We start from the raw sequence: 17,796 nt of genomic DNA, 5'->3' as shown, positions 1-17,796 counted from the left end.
ATGTCAGGTTGGTGTGTGTGTGTTGTAGTGTATGAGATTGTGTGTGTGTGTTGTGTGTGTGTGTGTGTGTGGTGTATGCACTACAATATACCACACCGCACACCAACCTGACATGCACTACACAATGGTGTCCGCTAACAAATTGGAACCCTTTGCGTTTGGAGAGTCCCTGTGTGCCCAAACATTGGAGCTCACCAACAAGTGACCCTATTTTGGAAACTAGACCCCCCAAGGCACCTATATAGATGCATAGTGAGCACTTGGAACCCCCAGGTGCTTCACAAATTGATTGATAAAAATGAAAAAGTGAAAAAAAAAACACTTTTTTATTTTTACGGATTAATTTCCTAAGGACCTGGGGGTCCCAAGTGATCACTATGCATCTAGATAGGTGCCTTGGGGGGTCTAGTTTCCAAAATGGGGTCACTTGTGGGGGAGCTCCAATGTTTGGGCACACAGCGGCTCTCCAAACGCAACATGGTGTCTTCTAACAATTTGAGCCGACAATTTGTTAGCGGACACCATGTTGCATTTGGAGAGCCGCTGTGTGCCCAAACATTGGAGCTCCCCCACAAGTGACCCCATTTTGGAAACTAGACCCCCCAAGGCACCTATCTAGATGCATAGTGAGCACTTGGAACCCCCAGGTGCTTCACAAATTGATTCATAAAAATAAAAAAGTGGAAAAAAAAACACTTTTTTATTTTTACGGATTAATTTGTGAAAGATCTGGGGGTTTCAAGTGCTCACTATGCATCTAGATAAGTGCCTTGGGGGGTCTAGTTTCCAAAATGGGGTCAATTGTGGGGGAGCTCCAATGTTTGGGCACACAGCGGCTCTCCAAACGCAACATGGTGTCTTCTAACAATTTGAGTCGACAATTTGTTAGCGGACACCATGTTGCTTTTGGAGAGCCGCTGTGTGCCCAAACATTGGAGCTCCCCCACAAGTGACCCCATTTTGGAAACTAGACCCCCCACGGCACCTATCTAGATGCATAGTGAGCACTTGGAACCCCCAGGTGCTTCACAAATTGATTCATAAAAATGAAAAAGTGGAAAAAAAAACACTTTTTTGATTTTTCCGGATTAATTTGTGAAGGATCTGGGGGTTCCAAGTGCTCACTATGCATCTAGATAGGTGCCTTGGGGGGTATAGTTTCCAAAATGGGGTCACTTGTAGGTGAGCTCCAATGTTTGGGCACACAGCGGCTCTCCAAACGGGACATGGTGTCCGCAAACAAATTGAATGGAAAATCGGCTCAAATTGTTAGCGGACACCATGTTGCGTTTGGAGAGCCCCTAATGTGCCTAAAAAGTGGAGCTCCCCCACAAGTGACCCCATTTTGGAAACTAGACCCCCCAAGGCACCTATCTAGATGCATAGTGAGCACTTGGAACCCCCAGGTGCTTCACAAAATGATCTGTGAAAACAAAAAAGTACTTTTTTTTTCACAAAAATTTTCTTTTAGCCTAAATTTTTTAATTTTCACATGGGTAACAGGATAAAATGCATCCTAAAATGTGTTGGTCAATTTCTCCTGAGTACACTGATACCTCATATGTGGTCATAAACCACTGTTTGGGCGCATGGCAGGGCTCAGAAGAGAAGGAGCGCAATTTGACTTTTGGAGCTAATTTTCCATTCAAAAAGTAAAATGGCGCTCCTTCCCTTCTGAGCCCTGCCGTGTGCCCAAACAGTGGTTTATGACCACATATGAGGTATCAGTGTACTCAGGAGAAATTGACCAACAAATTTTAGGATGTATTTTATCCTGTTACCCATGTAAAAATTAAAAAATTTAGGCTAAAAGAAAATTTTTGTTAGAAAAATAAAAATGTTCATTTTTTTCTTCCATGTGGCTTTAGTTCCTGTGATGCACCTGAAGGGTTAATAATCTTCCTGAATGTAGTTTTGAGTAGCTTGAGGGGTGCAGTTTTTGGAATGGTGTCACTTTTGGGTGTTTTCTGTCATGTACACCCCTCAAAGGGACTTCAAATGTGATGTGGTCACTAAAAAAAATGGCTTTGCAAATTTTGCTGGAAAAAAGAAAATTTGCTGATGAACTTTGAACCCTTCTAACTTCCTACCAAAAATTTTTTTTTTTCCAAAATTGTGCTGATGTAAAGTAGACATGTGGGAAATGTTATTTATTAACTATTTTGTGTCACATCACTCTCTAGTTTAGCAGAATAAAAATTCAAAATTTGAAAATTGCAAAATTTTCAAAATTTTTCCCATATTTTTGATTTTTTCACAAATAAACGCAAATATTATCGACCTAAGTTTAATACTAACATGAAGCGCAATATGTCACGAAAAAACAATCTCAGAATCGCTAGGATCCGTTGAAGTGTTCCAGAGTTTTTACTTCGTAAAGGGACACTGGTCAGAATTGACAAAAATGCCAAGGTCTTTAGGGTCAAAATAGGCTGGGTCCTGAAGGGGTTAATATCTGATACGTCCCCTATCTGGGGACCATATATTAAATGGATTTTTAGAACAGGGAGATGGAAAAAGAGCTTGCTCTGTCCACTCCACGCATTGACCTGGTATTGCAGTATCTCCAGGACCGGTGCACCCCTTCTTTAATGCAGTTTCTAAAATCAGAAAGAATTGAATTCAATGTTTTTTGTTCATTTTGCTTGTTTGTCGGATTTTGGGATGGACTCTTTGGCTTTGCTTTTCTTCTCCTCATTGGATTTTTCATGTTCAAAGTTGCAGAAGCCAGATTACAAGCTCATTTTGGTTCAACTTCAGCAACTGTGCATTGCATTGCCATGTAATGTGATGCAATGCTATCTTTCTAGCTCTCCCTTTTTACTTCCTTTTGGATAAACAGACATATTAGGCAAGCATTTTGGATCTTTCACCTAAATAACTACAGGTGGTGAGATAAGCTGCACAATATAATTGACCTTTCAGTATATTGTTGCACACACACCATCTATTTAGCAAATGCCCTTGTTATCAACAGCAGCCTTTTAAACTCACCTGAGCTAACAGGTATGTGCGCTGGTTACTCTGCTGCGCTTAAAATTTCTTTTTTGGTTTGCTACAATGCCTTTTCTGAAACGTTGTCTCCTTCTGCTGGAACACTGACTTCTTTCATTTAATGCCTGCAGACTATAAAAGAGAACCCAACCCAAAAAGTTTGGTTGATTAGTCTGTGGCATTCTGTTAAACTGTTGCTTATGGCGGTCTCTGTGAGCTTCTCAGCGACATTCAGCCAGCCAGGTATCCTGCCTGCAGTAGATGGAATGTGGCAATGGAACGCTGGCTGCGCGTGTCATAATAGGCTCTGAGCCTTTATATACCTGTGCACAGCAGCAGCCACCTTCAGTCTGCTGCTGGACAGCCAGCAGCAGCAGCAGCAGGAGAGGTATGTAATCAGGAGCCCTCCTGCTAAGGGTAGACAGCTGCTCGTTCCACCCCACCCCCCGCCTTAATTGGTTCTCCTCCCTTCCAACGGTGTTGAGGCGGGTGGGAACAGCAGGGGGTGAAGGTGCTGTGTTTAAAGAGGTGGAGTTATGCAGATCTAAAACGCGTGGATTGCAGCAGCAGCAAGCCGAAAAGTGCAGGCATGTAAGGGATCTAGAGGTTGACAACATGTCTTCTTAACGGGAGTCCAGGAGCTCATCTCCACAAATGGACTTTTCAGGATCCTTGGGTGGCTCCGTAGTTTGAAACCAATTCTGGTTATCGCTTCTCGGCCTTTTGGCTAAGATCAAGTGTAGTATCTGTTCTTATCAGTTTAATATCTGATACGTCCCCTATCTGGGGACCATATATTAAATGGATTTTTAGAACAGGGAGATGGAAAAAGAGCTTGCTCTGTCCACTCCACGCATTGACCTGGTATTGCAGTATCTCCAGGACCGGTGCACCCCTTCTTTAATGCAGTTTCTAAAATCAGAAAGAATTGAATTCAATGTTTTTTGTTCATTTTGCTTGTTTGTCGGATTTTGGGATGGACTCTTTGGCTTTGCTTTTCTTCTCCTCATTGGATTTTTCATGTTCAAAGTTGCAGAAGCCAGATTACAAGCTCATTTTGGTTCAACTTCAGCAACTGTGCATTGCATTGCCATGTAATGTGATGCAATGCTATCTTTCTAGCTCTCCCTTTTTACTTCCTTTTGGATAAACAGACATATTAGGCAAGCATTTTGGAGCTTTCACCTAAATAACTACAGGTGGTGAGATAAGCTGCACAATGTAATTGACCTTTCAGTATATTGTTGCACACACACCATCTATTTAGCAAATGCCCTTGTTATCAACAGCAGCCTTTTAAACTCACCTGAGCTAACAGGTATGTGCGCTGGTTACTCTGCTGCGCTTAAAATTTCTTTTTTGGTTTGCTACAATGCCTTTTCTGAAACGTTGTCTCCTTCTGCTGGAACACTGACTTCTTTCATTTAATGCCTGCAGACTATAAAAGAGAACCCAACCCAAAAAGTTTGGTTGATTAGTCTGTGGTATTCTGTTAAACTGTTGCTTATGGCGGTCTCTGTGAGCTTCTCAGCGACATTCAGCCAGCCAGGTATCCTGCCTGCAGTAGATGGAATGTGGCAATGGAACGCTGGCTGCGCGTGTCATAATAGGCTCTGAGCCTTTATATACCTGTGCACAGCAGCAGCCACCTTCAGTCTGCTGCTGGACAGCCAGCAGCAGCAGCAGCAGGAGAGGTATGTAATCAGGAGCCCTCCTGCTAAGGGTAGACAGCTGCTCGTTCCACCCCACCCCCCGCCTTAATTGGTTCTCCTCCCTTCCAATGGTGTTGAGGCGGGTGGGAACAGCAGGGGGTGAAGGTGCTGTGTTTAAAGAGGTGGAGTTATGCAGATCTAAAACGCGTGGATTGCAGCAGCAGCAAGCCGAAAAGTGCAGGCATGTAAGGGATCTAGAGGTTGACAACATGTCTTCTTAATGGGAGTCCAGGAGCTCATCTCCACAAATGGACTTTTCAGGATCCTTGGGTGGCTCCGTAGTTTGAAACCAATTCTGGTTATCGCTTCTCGGCCTTTTGGCTAAGATCAAGTGTAGTATCTGTTCTTATCAGTTTAATATCTGATACGTCCCCTATCTGGGGACCATATATTAAATGGATTTTTAGAACAGGGAGATGGAAAAAGAGCTTGCTCTGTCCACTCCACGCATTGACCTGGTATTGCAGTATCTCCAGGACCGGTGCACCCCTTCTTTAATGCAGTTTCTAAAATCAGAAAGAATTGAATTCAATGTTTTTTGTTCATTTTGCTTGTTTGTCGGATTTTGGGATGGACTCTTTGGCTTTGCTTTTCTTCTCCTCATTGGATTTTTCATGTTCAAAGTTGCAGAAGCCAGATTACAAGCTCATTTTGGTTCAACTTCAGCAACTGTGCATTGCATTGCCATGTAATGTGATGCAATGCTATCTTTCTAGCTCTCCCTTTTTACTTCCTTTTGGATAAACAGACATATTAGGCAAGCATTTTGGAGCTTTCACCTAAATAACTACAGGTGGTGAGATAAGCTGCACAATATAATTGACCTTTCAGTATATTGTTGCACACACACCATCTATTTAGCAAATGCCCTTGTTATCAACAGCAGCCTTTTAAACTCACCTGAGCTAACAGGTATGTGCGCTGGTTACTCTGCTGCGCTTAAAATTTCTTTTTTGGTTTGCTACAATGCCTTTTCTGAAACGTTGTCTCCTTCTGCTGGAACACTGACTTCTTTCATTTAATGCCTGCAGACTATAAAAGAGAACCCAACCCAAAAAGTTTGGTTGATTAGTCTGTGGCATTCTGTTAAACTGTTGCTTATGGCGGTCTCTGTGAGCTTCTCAGCGACATTCAGCCAGCCAGGTATCCTGCCTGCAGTAGATGGAATGTGGCAATGGAACGCTGGCTGCGCGTGTCATAATAGGCTCTGAGCCTTTATATACCTATGCACAGCAGCAGCCACCTTCAGTCTGCTGCTGGACAGCCAGCAGCAGCAGCAGCAGGAGAGGTATGTAATCAGGAGCCCTCCTGCTAAGGGTAGACAGCTGCTCGTTCCACCCCACCCCCCGCCTTAATTGGTTCTCCTCCCTTCCAACGGTGTTGAGGCGGGTGGGAACAGCAGGGGGTGAAGGTGCTGTGTTTAAAGAGGTGGAGTTATGCAGATCTAAAACGCGTGGATTGCAGCAGCAGCAAGCCGAAAAGTGCAGGCATGTAAGGGATCTAGAGGTTGACAACATGTCTTCTTAACGGGAGTCCAGGAGCTCATCTCCACAAATGGACTTTTCAGGATCCTTGGGTGGCTCCGTAGTTTGAAACCAATTCTGGTTATCGCTTCTCGGCCTTTTGGCTAAGATCAAGTGTAGTATCTGTTCTTATCAGTTTAATATCTGATACGTCCCCTATCTGGGGACCATATATTAAATGGATTTTTAGAACAGGGAGATGGAAAAAGAGCTTGCTCTGTCCACTCCACGCATTGACCTGGTATTGCAGTATCTCCAGGACCGGTGCACCCCTTCTTTAATGCAGTTTCTAAAATCAGAAAGAATTGAATTCAATGTTTTTTGTTCATTTTGCTTGTTTGTCGGATTTTGGGATGGACTCTTTGGCTTTGCTTTTCTTCTCCTCATTGGATTTTTCATGTTCAAAGTTGCAGAAGCCAGATTACAAGCTCATTTTGGTTCAACTTCAGCAACTGTGCATTGCATTGCCATGTAATGTGATGCAATGCTATCTTTCTAGCTCTCCCTTTTTACTTCCTTTTGGATAAACAGACATATTAGGCAAGCATTTTGGAGCTTTCACCTAAATAACTACAGGTGGTGAGATAAGCTGCACAATATAATTGACCTTTCAGTATATTGTTGCACACACACCATCTATTTAGCAAATGCCCTTGTTATCAACAGCAGCCTTTTAAACTCACCTGAGCTAACAGGTATGTGCGCTGGTTACTCTGCTGCGCTTAAAATTTCTTTTTTGGTTTGCTACAATGCCTTTTCTGAAACGTTGTCTCCTTCTGCTGGAACACTGACTTCTTTCATTTAATGCCTGCAGACTATAAAAGAGAACCCAACCCAAAAAGTTTGGTTGATTAGTCTGTGGCATTCTGTTAAACTGTTGCTTATGGCGGTCTCTGTGAGCTTCTCAGCGACATTCAGCCAGCCAGGTATCCTGCCTGCAGTAGATGGAATGTGGCAATGGAACGCTGGCTGCGCGTGTCATAATAGGCTCTGAGCCTTTATATACCTGTGCACAGCAGCAGCCACCTTCAGTCTGCTGCTGGACAGCCAGCAGCAGCAGCAGCAGGAGAGGTATGTAATCAGGAGCCCTCCTGCTAAGGGTAGACAGCTGCTCGTTCCACCCCACCCCCCGCCTTAATTGGTTCTCCTCCCTTCCAACGGTGTTGAGGCGGGTGGGAACAGCAGGGGGTGAAGGTGCTGTGTTTAAAGAGGTGGAGTTATGCAGATCTAAAACGCATGGATTGCAGCAGCAGCAAGCCGAAAAGTGCAGGCATGTAAGGGATCTAGAGGTTGACAACATGTCTTCTTAACGGGAGTCCAGGAGCTCATCTCCACAAATGGACTTTTCAGGATCCTTGGGTGGCTCCGTAGTTTGAAACCAATTCTGGTTATCGCTTCTCGGCCTTTTGGCTAAGATCAAGTGTAGTATCTGTTCTTATCAGTTTAATATCTGATACGTCCCCTATCTGGGGACCATATATTAAATGGATTTTTAGAACAGGGAGATGGAAAAAGAGCTTGCTCTGTCCACTCCACGCATTGACCTGGTATTGCAGTATCTCCAGGACCGGTGCACCCCTTCTTTAATGCAGTTTCTAAAATCAGAAAGAATTGAATTCAATGTTTTTTGTTCATTTTGCTAGTTTGTCGGATTTTGGGATGGACTCTTTGGCTTTGCTTTTCTTCTCCTCATTGGATTTTTCATGTTCAAAGTTGCAGAAGCCAGATTACAAGCTCATTTTGGTTCAACTTCAGCAACTGTGCATTGCATTGCCATGTAATGTGATGCAATGCTATCTTTCTAGCTCTCCCTTTTTACTTCCTTTTGGATAAACAGACATATTAGGCAAGCATTTTGGAGCTTTCACCTAAATAACTACAGGTGGTGAGATAAGCTGCACAATATAATTGACCTTTCAGTATATTGTTGCACACACACCATCTATTTAGCAAATGCCCTTGTTATCAACAGCAGCCTTTTAAACTCACCTGAGCTAACAGGTATGTGCGCTGGTTACTCTGCTGCGCTTAAAATTTCTTTTTTGGTTTGCTACAATGCCTTTTCTGAAACGTTGTCTCCTTCTGCTGGAACACTGACTTCTTTCATTTAATGCCTGCAGACTATAAAAGAGAACCCAACCCAAAAAGTTTGGTTGATTAGTCTGTGGCATTCTGTTAAACTGTTGCTTATGGCGGTCTCTGTGAGCTTCTCAGCGACATTCAGCCAGCCAGGTATCCTGCCTGCAGTAGATGGAATGTGGCAATGGAACGCTGGCTGCGCGTGTCATAATAGGCTCTGAGCCTTTATATACCTGTGCACAGCAGCAGCCACCTTCAGTCTGCTGCTGGACAGCCAGCAGCAGCAGCAGCAGGAGAGGTATGTAATCAGGAGCCCTCCTGCTAAGGGTAGACAGCTGCTCGTTCCACCCCACCCCCCGCCTTAATTGGTTCTCCTCCCTTCCAACGGTGTTGAGGCGGGTGGGAACAGCAGGGGGTGAAGGTGCTGTGTTTAAAGAGGTGGAGTTATGCAGATCTAAAACGCGTGGATTGCAGCAGCAGCAAGCCGAAAAGTGCAGGCATGTAAGGGATCTAGAGGTTGACAACATGTCTTCGTAACGGGAGTCCAGGAGCTCATCTCCACAAATGGACTTTTCAGGATCCTTGGGTGGCTCCGTAGTTTGAAACCAATTCTGGTTATCGCTTCTCGGCCTTTTGGCTAAGATCAAGTGTAGTATCTGTTCTTATCAGTTTAATATCTGATACGTCCCCTATCTGGGGACCATATATTAAATGGATTTTTAGAACAGGGAGATGGAAAAAGAGCTTGCTCTGTCCACTCCACGCATTGACCTGGTATTGCAGTATCTCCAGGACCGGTGCACCCCTTCTTTAATGCAGTTTCTAAAATCAGAAAGAATTGAATTCAATGTTTTTTGTTCATTTTGCTTGTTTGTCGGATTTTGGGATGGACTCTTTGGCTTTGCTTTTCTTCTCCTCATTGGATTTTTCATGTTCAAAGTTGCAGAAGCCAGATTACAAGCTCATTTTGGTTCAACTTCAGCAACTGTGCATTGCATTGCCATGTAATGTGATGCAATGCTATCTTTCTAGCTCTCCCTTTTTACTTCCTTTTGGATAAACAGACATATTAGGCAAGCATTTTGGAGCTTTCACCTAAATAACTACAGGTGGTGAGATAAGCTGCACAATATAATTGACCTTTCAGTATATTGTTGCACACACACCATCTATTTAGCAAATGCCCTTGTTATCAACAGCAGCCTTTTAAACTCACCTGAGCTAACAGGTATGTGCGCTGGTTACTCTGCTGCGCTTAAAATTTCTTTTTTGGTTTGCTACAATGCCTTTTCTGAAACGTTGTCTCCTTCTGCTGGAACACTGACTTCTTTCATTTAATGCCTGCAGACTATAAAAGAGAACCCAACCCAAAAAGTTTGGTTGATTAGTCTGTGGCATTCTGTTAAACTGTTGCTTATGGCGGTCTCTGTGAGCTTCTCAGCGACATTCAGCCAGCCAGGTATCCTGCCTGCAGTAGATGGAATGTGGCAATGGAACACTGGCTGCGCGTGTCATAATAGGCTCTGAGCCTTTATATACCTGTGCACAGCAGCAGCCACCTTCAGTCTGCTGCTGGACAGCCAGCAGCAGCAGCAGCAGGAGAGGTATGTAATCAGGAGCCCTCCTGCTAAGGGTAGACAGCTGCTCGTTCCACCCCACCCCCCGCCTTAATTGGTTCTCCTCCCTTCCAACGGTGTTGAGGCGGGTGGGAACAGCAGGGGGTGAAGGTGCTGTGTTTAAAGAGGTGGAGTTATGCAGATCTAAAACGCGTGGATTGCAGCAGCAGCAAGCCGAAAAGTGCAGGCATGTAAGGGATCTAGAGGTTGACAACATGTCTTCTTAACGGGAGTCCAGGAGCTCATCTCCACAAATGGACTTTTCAGGATCCTTGGGTGGCTCCGTAGTTTGAAACCAATTCTGGTTATCGCTTCTCGGCCTTTTGGCTAAGATCAAGTGTAGTATCTGTTCTTATCAGTTTAATATCTGATACGTCCCCTATCTGGGGACCATATATTAAATGGATTTTTAGAACAGGGAGATGGAAAAAGAGCTTGCTCTGTCCACTCCACGCATTGACCTGGTATTGCAGTATCTCCAGGACCGGTGCACCCCTTCTTTAATGCAGTTTCTAAAATCAGAAAGAATTGAATTCAATGTTTTTTGTTCATTTTGCTTGTTTGTCGGATTTTGGGATGGACTCTTTGGCTTTGCTTTTCTTCTCCTCATTGGATTTTTCATGTTCAAAGTTGCAGAAGCCAGATTACAAGCTCATTTTGGTTCAACTTCAGCAACTGTGCATTGCATTGCCATGTAATGTGATGCAATGCTATCTTTCTAGCTCTCCCTTTTTACTTCCTTTTGGATAAACAGACATATTAGGCAAGCATTTTGGAGCTTTCACCTAAATAACTACAGGTGGTGAGATAAGCTGCACAATATAATTGACCTTTCAGTATATTGTTGCACACACACCATCTATTTAGCAAATGCCCTTGTTATCAACAGCAGCCTTTTAAACTCACCTGAGCTAACAGGTATGTGCGCTGGTTACTCTGCTGCGCTTAAAATTTCTTTTTTGGTTTGCTACAATGCCTTTTCTGAAACGTTGTCTCCTTCTGCTGGAACACTGACTTCTTTCATTTAATGCCTGCAGACTATAAAAGAGAACCCAACCCAAAAAGTTTGGTTGATTAGTCTGTGGCATTCTGTTAAACTGTTGCTTATGGCGGTCTCTGTGAGCTTCTCAGCGACATTCAGCCAGCCAGGTATCCTGCCTGCAGTAGATGGAATGTGGCAATGGAACGCTGGCTGCGCGTGTCATAATAGGCTCTGAGCCTTTATATACCTGTGCACAGCAGCAGCCACCTTCAGTCTGCTGCTGGACAGCCAGCAGCAGCAGCAGCAGGAGAGGTATGTAATCAGGAGCCCTCCTGCTAAGGGTAGACAGCTGCTCGTTCCACCCCACCCCCCGCCTTAATTGGTTCTCCTCCCTTCCAACGGTGTTGAGGCGGGTGGGAACAGCAGGGGGTGAAGGTGCTGTGTTTAAAGAGGTGGAGTTATGCAGATCTAAAACGCGTGGATTGCAGCAGCAGCAAGCCGAAAAGTGCAGGCATGTAAGGGATCTAGAGGTTGACAACATGTCTTCTTAACGGGAGTCCAGGAGCTCATCTCCACAAATGGACTTTTCAGGATCCTTGGGTGGCTCCGTAGTTTGAAACCAATTCTGGTTATCGCTTCTCGGCCTTTTGGCTAAGATCAAGTGTAGTATCTTTCGAAAAGGCGGTTTTGGATGTTGGCCGCCCTAGTAGATTGATACATTATGCACACTGGGGTTTAGGCGCTTGTTAGTACGCCAGGTGGCTAATATAGTCATCTGGTGGAAAGCATGGCCCCCCAGGATCGACGCCATTGGGCCGGGGAAGATCGAAAGCCCGAAGTGTGAAGTGCCCCAGGAGTGGTGACCCCGGGGTGCCTTAACTCACTGGGATTGGGAACCCCACTTGAGTTTATGGCACATTTGCACTAGCACTTCAATATTTCTTTCTTCACACACACCCTTATTCCGGGCCTTCTGGCCTTAGGATGGGGAATTTTTCAATTCCCGGTCGAAGGTCCGGGCAGTATTATACTGTGAAACCTTCACTATTTATTTAATTTCTTTGTCACTGTGTGTCCATTTATTCACGTGTGTCATGTCCTACTAGGATTTTGTCGGGATGCGGTTCCCTTACGGGTTCCTCTCTTGGCAGGTCTAGGGGGGGAGTGTGTGGCCATCAGGTTCCGCTCCCCCCTGAACCCCCCTGGCTCTCCTCTTTCGGGAGGAGAGCGTTGTTGGCTACCCTCTTCCGGGAGGGGAGCACAGTCTTTGGCTCCCAGTGCCTTGCTCGGGTGAGAAGTCGGGCAAGTGCTGGGGGTAAGATTGGGTCGCCTCTGGCTCCGGCTGGAGGTGGCTATTTGTCCCTGTTCCTCGCTGTGGCCTTCTGGCTCGGAGGGACGGGGAATGGTTTGGGGGACCCTTCTCCTTTTGGAGAGGGTTTCAAGAAGACCAGCATCCTAGTGCACTTTTTTTGTGGCACTTGTCACTTTTTTAAGCGCACTCGGGTTTTGTACACGAATTCGGGCTTTTGAAAAAAAGAAAAAAAAAAAAACAATCTGTTCTTATCAGTTTAATATCTGATACGTCCCCTATCTGGGGACCATATATTAAATGGATTTTTAGAACAGGGAGATGGAAAAAGAGCTTGCTCTGTCCACTCCACGCATTGACCTGGTATTGCAGTATCTCCAGGACCGGTGCACCCCTTCTTTAATGCAGTTTCTAAAATCAGAAAGAATTGAATTCAATGTTTTTTGTTCATTTTGCTTGTTTGTCGGATTTTGGGATGGACTCTTTGGCTTTGCTTTTCTTCTCCTCATTGGATTTTTCATGTTCAAAGTTGCAGAAGCCAGATTACAAGCTCATTTTGGTTCAACTTCAGCAACTGTGCATTGCATTGCCATGTAATGTGATGCAATGCTATCTTTCTAGCTCTCCCTTTTTACTTCCTTTTGGATAAACAGACATATTAGGCAAGCATTTTGGAGCTTTCACCTAAATAACTACAGGTGGTGAGATAAGCTGCACAATATAATTGACCTTTCAGTATATTGTTGCACACACACCATCTATTTAGCAAATGCCCTTGTTATCAACAGCAGCCTTTTAAACTCACCTGAGCTAACAGGTATGTGCGCTGGTTACTCTGCTGCGCTTAAAATTTCTTTTTTGGTTTGCTACAATGCCTTTTCTGAAACGTTGTCTCCTTCTGCTGGAACACTGACTTCTTTCATTTAATGCCTGCAGACTATAAAAGAGAACCCAACCCAAAAAGTTTGGTTGATTAGTCTGTGGCATTCTGTTAAACTGTTGCTTATGGCGGTCTCTGTGAGCTTCTCAGCGACATTCAGCCAGCCAGGTATCCTGCCTGCAGTAGATGGAATGTGGCAATGGAACGCTGGCTGCGCGTGTCATAATAGGCTCTGAGCCTTTATATACCTGTGCACAGCAGCAGCCACCTTCAGTCTGCTGCTGGACAGCCAGCAGCAGCAGCAGCAGGAGAGGTATGTAATCAGGAGCCCTCCTGCTAAGGGTAGACAGCTGCTCGTTCCACCCCACCCCCCGCCTTAATTGGTTCTCCTCCCTTCCAACGGTGTTGAGGCGGGTGGGAACAGCAGGGGGTGAAGGTGCTGTGTTTAAAGAGGTGGAGTTATGCAGATCTAAAATGCGTGGATTGCAGCAGCAGCAAGCCGAAAAGTGCAGGCATGTAAGGGATCTAGAGGTTGACAACATGTCTTCTTAACGGGAGTCCAGGAGCTCATCTCCACAAATGGACTTTTCAGGATCCTTGGGTGGCTCCGTAGTTTGAAACCAATTCTGGTTATCGCTTCTCGGCCTTTTGGCTAAGATCAAGTGTAGTATCTGTTCTTATCAGTTTAATATCTGATACGTCCCCTATCTGGGGACCATATATTAAATGGATTTTTAGAACAGGGAGATGGAAAAAGAGCTTGCTCTGTCCACTCCACGCATTGACCTGGTATTGCAGTATCTCCAGGACCGGTGCACCCCTTCTTTAATGCAGTTTCTAAAATCAGAAAGAATTGAATTCAATGTTTTTTGTTCATTTTGCTTGTTTGTCGGATTTTGGGATGGACTCTTTGGCTTTGCTTTTCTTCTCCTCATTGGATTTTTCATGTTCAAAGTTGCAGAAGCCAGATTACAAGCTCATTTTGGTTCAACTTCAGCAACTGTGCATTGCATTGCCATGTAATGTGATGCAATGCTATCTTTCTAGCTCTCCCTTTTTACTTCCTTTTGGATAAACAGACATATTAGGCAAGCATTTTGGAGCTTTCACCTAAATAACTACAGGTGGTGAGATAAGCTGCACAATATAATTGACCTTTCAGTATATTGTTGCACACACACCATCTATTTAGCAAATGCCCTTGTTATCAACAGCAGCCTTTTAAACTCACCTGAGCTAACAGGTATGTGCGCTGGTTACTCTGCTGCGCTTAAAATTTCTTTTTTGGTTTGCTACAATGCCTTTTCTGAAACGTTGTCTCCTTCTGCTGGAACACTGACTTCTTTCATTTAATGCCTGCAGACTATAAAAGAGAACCCAACCCAAAAAGTTTGGTTGATTAGTCTGTGGCATTCTGTTAAACTGTTGCTTATGGCGGTCTCTGTGAGCTTCTCAGCGACATTCAGCCAGCCAGGTATCCTGCCTGCAGTAGATGGAATGTGGCAATGGAACGCTGGCTGCGCGTGTCATAATAGGCTCTGAGCCTTTATATACCTGTGCACAGCAGCAGCCACCTTCAGTCTGCTGCTGGACAGCCAGCAGCAGCAGCAGCAGCAGGAGAGGTATGTAATCAGGAGCCCTCCTGCTAAGGGTAGACAGCTGCTCGTTCCACCCCACCCCCCGCCTTAATTGGTTCTCCTCCCTTCCAACGGTGTTGAGGCGGGTGGGAACAGCAGGGGGTGAAGGTGCTGTGTTTAAAGAGGTGGAGTTATGCAGATCTAAAACGCGTGGATTGCAGCAGCAGCAAGCCGAAAAGTGCAGGCATGTAAGGGATCTAGAGGTTGACAACATGTCTTCTTAACGGGAGTCCAGGAGCTCATCTCCACAAATGGACTTTTCAGGATCCTTGGGTGGCTCCGTAGTTTGAAACCAATTCTGGTTATCGCTTCTCGGCCTTTTGGCTAAGATCAAGTGTAGTATCTTTCGAAAAGGCGGTTTTGGATGTTGGCCGCCCTAGTAGATTGATACATTATGCACACTGGGGTTTAGGCGCTTGTTAGTACGCCAGGTGGCTAATATAGTCATCTGGTGGAAAGCATGGCCCCCCAGGATCGACGCCATTGGGCCGGGGAAGATCGAAAGCCCGAAGTGTGAAGTGCCCCAGGAGTGGTGACCCTGGGGTGCCTTAACTCACTGGGATTGGGAACCCCACTTGAGTTTATGGCACATTTGCACAAGCACTTCAAATTTTCTTTCTTCGCACACACCCTTATTCCGGGCCTTCTGGCCTTAGGATGGGGAATTTTTCAATTCCCGGTCGAAGGTCCGGGCAGTATTATACTGTGAAACCTTCACTATTTATTTAATTTCTTTGTCACTGTGTGTCCACTTATTCACGTGTGTCACGTCCTACTAGGATTTTGTCGGGATGCGGTTCCCTTACGGGTTCCTCTCTTGGCAGGTCTAGGGGGGGAGTGTGTGGCCATCAGGTTCCGCTCCCCCCTGAACCCCCCTGGCTCTCCTCTTTTGGGAGGAGAGCGTTGTTGGCTCCCCTCTTCCGGGAGGGGAGCACAGTCTTTGGCTCCCAGTGCCTTGCTCGGGTGAGAACTCGGGCAGGTGCTGGGGGTAAGTTTGGGTCGCCTCTGGCTTCGGCTGGAGGTGGCTTTTTGTCCCTGTTCCTCGCTGTGGCCTTTTGGCTCGGAGGGACGGGGAATGGTTTGGGGGACCGTTCTCCTTTTGGAGAGGGTTTCAAGAAGACCAGCATCCTAGTGCACTTTTTTTGTGGCACTTGTCACTTTTTTAAGCGCACTCGGGTTTTGTACACGAATTCGGGCTTTCGATAAAAAAAAAAAAAAAAAATCTGTTCTTATCAGTTTAATATCTGATACGTCCCCTATCTGGGGACCATATATTAAATGGATTTTTAGAACAGGGAGATGGAAAAAGAGCTTGCTCTGTCCACTCCACGCATTGACCTGGTATTGCAGTATCTCCAGGACCGGTGCACCCCTTCTTTAATGCAGTTTCTAAAATCAGAAAGAATTGAATTCAATGTTTTTTGTTCATTTTGCTTGTTTGTCGGATTTTGGGATGGACTCTTTGGCTTTGCTTTTCTTCTCCTCATTGGATTTTTCATGTTCAAAGTTGCAGAAGCCAGATTACAAGCTCATTTTGGTTCAACTTCAGCAACTGTGCATTGCATTGCCATGTAATGTGATGCAATGCTATCTTTCTAGCTCTCCCTTTTTACTTCCTTTTGGATAAACAGACATATTAGGCAAGCATTTTGGAGCTTTCACCTAAATAACTACAGGTGGTGAGATAAGCTGCACAATATAATTGACCTTTCAGTATATTGTTGCACACACACCATCTATTTAGCAAATGCCCTTGTTATCAACAGCAGCCTTTTAAACTCACCTGAGCTAACAGGTATGTGCGCTGGTTACTCTGCTGCGCTTAAAATTTCTTTTTTGGTTTGCTACAATGCCTTTTCTGAAACGTCTCCTTCTGCTGGAACACTGACTTCTTTCATTTAATGCCTGCAGACTATAAAAGAGAACCCAACCCAAAAAGTTTGGTTGATTAGTCTGTGGCATTCTGTTAAACTGTTGCTTATGGCGGTCTCTGTGAGCTTCTCAGCGACATTCAGCCAGCCAGGTATCCTGCCTGCAGTAGATGGAATGTGGCAATGGAACGCTGGCTGCGCGTGTCATAATAGGCTCTGAGCCTTTATATACCTGTGCACAGCAGCAGCCACCTTCAGTCTGCTGCTGGACAGCCAGCAGCAGCAGCAGCAGGAGAGGTATGTAATCAGGAGCCCTCCTGCTAAGGGTAGACAGCTGCTCGTTCCACCCCACCCCCCGCCTTAATTGGTTCTCCTCCCTTCCAACGGTGTTGAGGCGGGTGGGAACAGCAGGGGGTGAAGGTGCTGTGTTTAAAGAGGTGGAGTTATGCAGATCTAAAACGCGTGGATTGCAGCAGCAGCAAGCCGAAAAGTGCAGGCATGTAAGGGATCTAGAGGTTGACAACATGTCTTCTTAACGGGAGTCCAGGAGCTCATCTCCACAAATGGACTTTTCAGGATCCTTGGGTGGCTCCGTAGTTTGAAACCAATTCTGGTTATCGCTTCTCGGCCTTTTGGCTAAGATCAAGTGTAGTATCTGTTCTTATCAGTTTAATATCTGATACGTCCCCTATCTGGGGACCATATATTAAATGGATTTTTAGAACAGGGAGATGGAAAAAGAGCTTGCTCTGTCCACTCCACGCATTGACCTGGTATTGCAGTATCTCCAGGACCGGTGCACCCCTTCTTTAATGCAGTTTCTAAAATCAGAAAGAATTGAATTCAATGTTTTTTGTTCATTTTGCTTGTTTGTCGGATTTTGGGATGGACTCTTTGGCTTTGCTTTTCTTCTCCTCATTGGATTTTTCATGTTCAAAGTTGCAGAAGCCAGATTACAAGCTCATTTTGGTTCAACTTCAGCAACTGTGCATTGCATTGCCATGTAATGTGATGCAATGCTATCTTTCTAGCTCTCCCTTTTTACTTCCTTTTGGATAAACAGACATATTAGGCAAGCATTTTGGAGCTTTCACCTAAATAACTACAGGTGGTGAGATAAGCTGCACAATATAATTGACCTTTCAGTATATTGTTGCACACACACCATCTATTTAGCAAATGCCCTTGTTATC

At 44.9% G+C, this 17,796-nt stretch overlaps 11 non-coding genes and 2 pseudogenes across 11 annotated transcripts; all 13 read left to right on the top strand.

Moving 5' to 3' along the window:
• The first annotated feature begins 2,400 nt into the window (after window positions 1-2,400).
• LOC141228468 (U2 spliceosomal RNA) lies at window positions 2,401-2,586 on the top strand. The gene has a single exon (XR_012295334.1). It is a non-coding gene; the product is annotated as a U2 spliceosomal RNA (small nuclear RNA).
• A 1,115-nt stretch (window positions 2,587-3,701) lies between these two features.
• LOC141228738 (U2 spliceosomal RNA) lies at window positions 3,702-3,892 on the top strand. The gene has a single exon (XR_012295540.1). It is a non-coding gene; the product is annotated as a U2 spliceosomal RNA (small nuclear RNA).
• Window positions 3,893-5,007: 1,115 nt separating this feature from the next.
• Window positions 5,008-5,198, top strand: LOC141228737 (U2 spliceosomal RNA). Its single transcript, XR_012295539.1, has one exon. It is a non-coding gene; the product is annotated as a U2 spliceosomal RNA (small nuclear RNA).
• A 1,115-nt stretch (window positions 5,199-6,313) lies between these two features.
• On the top strand, window positions 6,314-6,504 carry LOC141228736 (U2 spliceosomal RNA). The gene has a single exon (XR_012295538.1). It is a non-coding gene; the product is annotated as a U2 spliceosomal RNA (small nuclear RNA).
• Window positions 6,505-7,619: 1,115 nt separating this feature from the next.
• Window positions 7,620-7,810, top strand: LOC141228735 (U2 spliceosomal RNA). Its single transcript, XR_012295537.1, has one exon. It is a non-coding gene; the product is annotated as a U2 spliceosomal RNA (small nuclear RNA).
• A 1,115-nt stretch (window positions 7,811-8,925) lies between these two features.
• Window positions 8,926-9,116, top strand: LOC141228734 (U2 spliceosomal RNA). Its single transcript, XR_012295536.1, has one exon. It is a non-coding gene; the product is annotated as a U2 spliceosomal RNA (small nuclear RNA).
• Window positions 9,117-10,231: 1,115 nt separating this feature from the next.
• On the top strand, window positions 10,232-10,422 carry LOC141228733 (U2 spliceosomal RNA). The gene has a single exon (XR_012295535.1). It is a non-coding gene; the product is annotated as a U2 spliceosomal RNA (small nuclear RNA).
• Window positions 10,423-11,537: 1,115 nt separating this feature from the next.
• LOC141228518 (U2 spliceosomal RNA) lies at window positions 11,538-11,629 on the top strand (annotated as a pseudogene).
• Window positions 11,630-12,425: 796 nt separating this feature from the next.
• LOC141228433 (U2 spliceosomal RNA) lies at window positions 12,426-12,612 on the top strand. The gene has a single exon (XR_012295313.1). It is a non-coding gene; the product is annotated as a U2 spliceosomal RNA (small nuclear RNA).
• A 1,115-nt stretch (window positions 12,613-13,727) lies between these two features.
• On the top strand, window positions 13,728-13,918 carry LOC141228732 (U2 spliceosomal RNA). Its single transcript, XR_012295534.1, has one exon. It is a non-coding gene; the product is annotated as a U2 spliceosomal RNA (small nuclear RNA).
• A 1,118-nt stretch (window positions 13,919-15,036) lies between these two features.
• On the top strand, window positions 15,037-15,128 carry LOC141228516 (U2 spliceosomal RNA; annotated as a pseudogene).
• A 794-nt stretch (window positions 15,129-15,922) lies between these two features.
• Window positions 15,923-16,107, top strand: LOC141228443 (U2 spliceosomal RNA). Its single transcript, XR_012295321.1, has one exon. It is a non-coding gene; the product is annotated as a U2 spliceosomal RNA (small nuclear RNA).
• Window positions 16,108-17,219: 1,112 nt separating this feature from the next.
• On the top strand, window positions 17,220-17,410 carry LOC141228731 (U2 spliceosomal RNA). Its single transcript, XR_012295533.1, has one exon. It is a non-coding gene; the product is annotated as a U2 spliceosomal RNA (small nuclear RNA).
• Window positions 17,411-17,796: the final 386 nt, after the last annotated feature.

This window comes from Phyllobates terribilis, unplaced genomic scaffold, assembly GCF_046119375.1.
Source record: "Phyllobates terribilis strain yellow unplaced genomic scaffold, ASM4611937v1 Scaffold_437__1_contigs__length_1545540, whole genome shotgun sequence".
Taxonomy (NCBI): Eukaryota; Metazoa; Chordata; class Amphibia; order Anura; family Dendrobatidae; genus Phyllobates; species Phyllobates terribilis.
The sequence above is the reverse complement of the archived record's forward strand: the minus strand, read 5'-3'. Positions and strand labels throughout refer to the sequence as shown.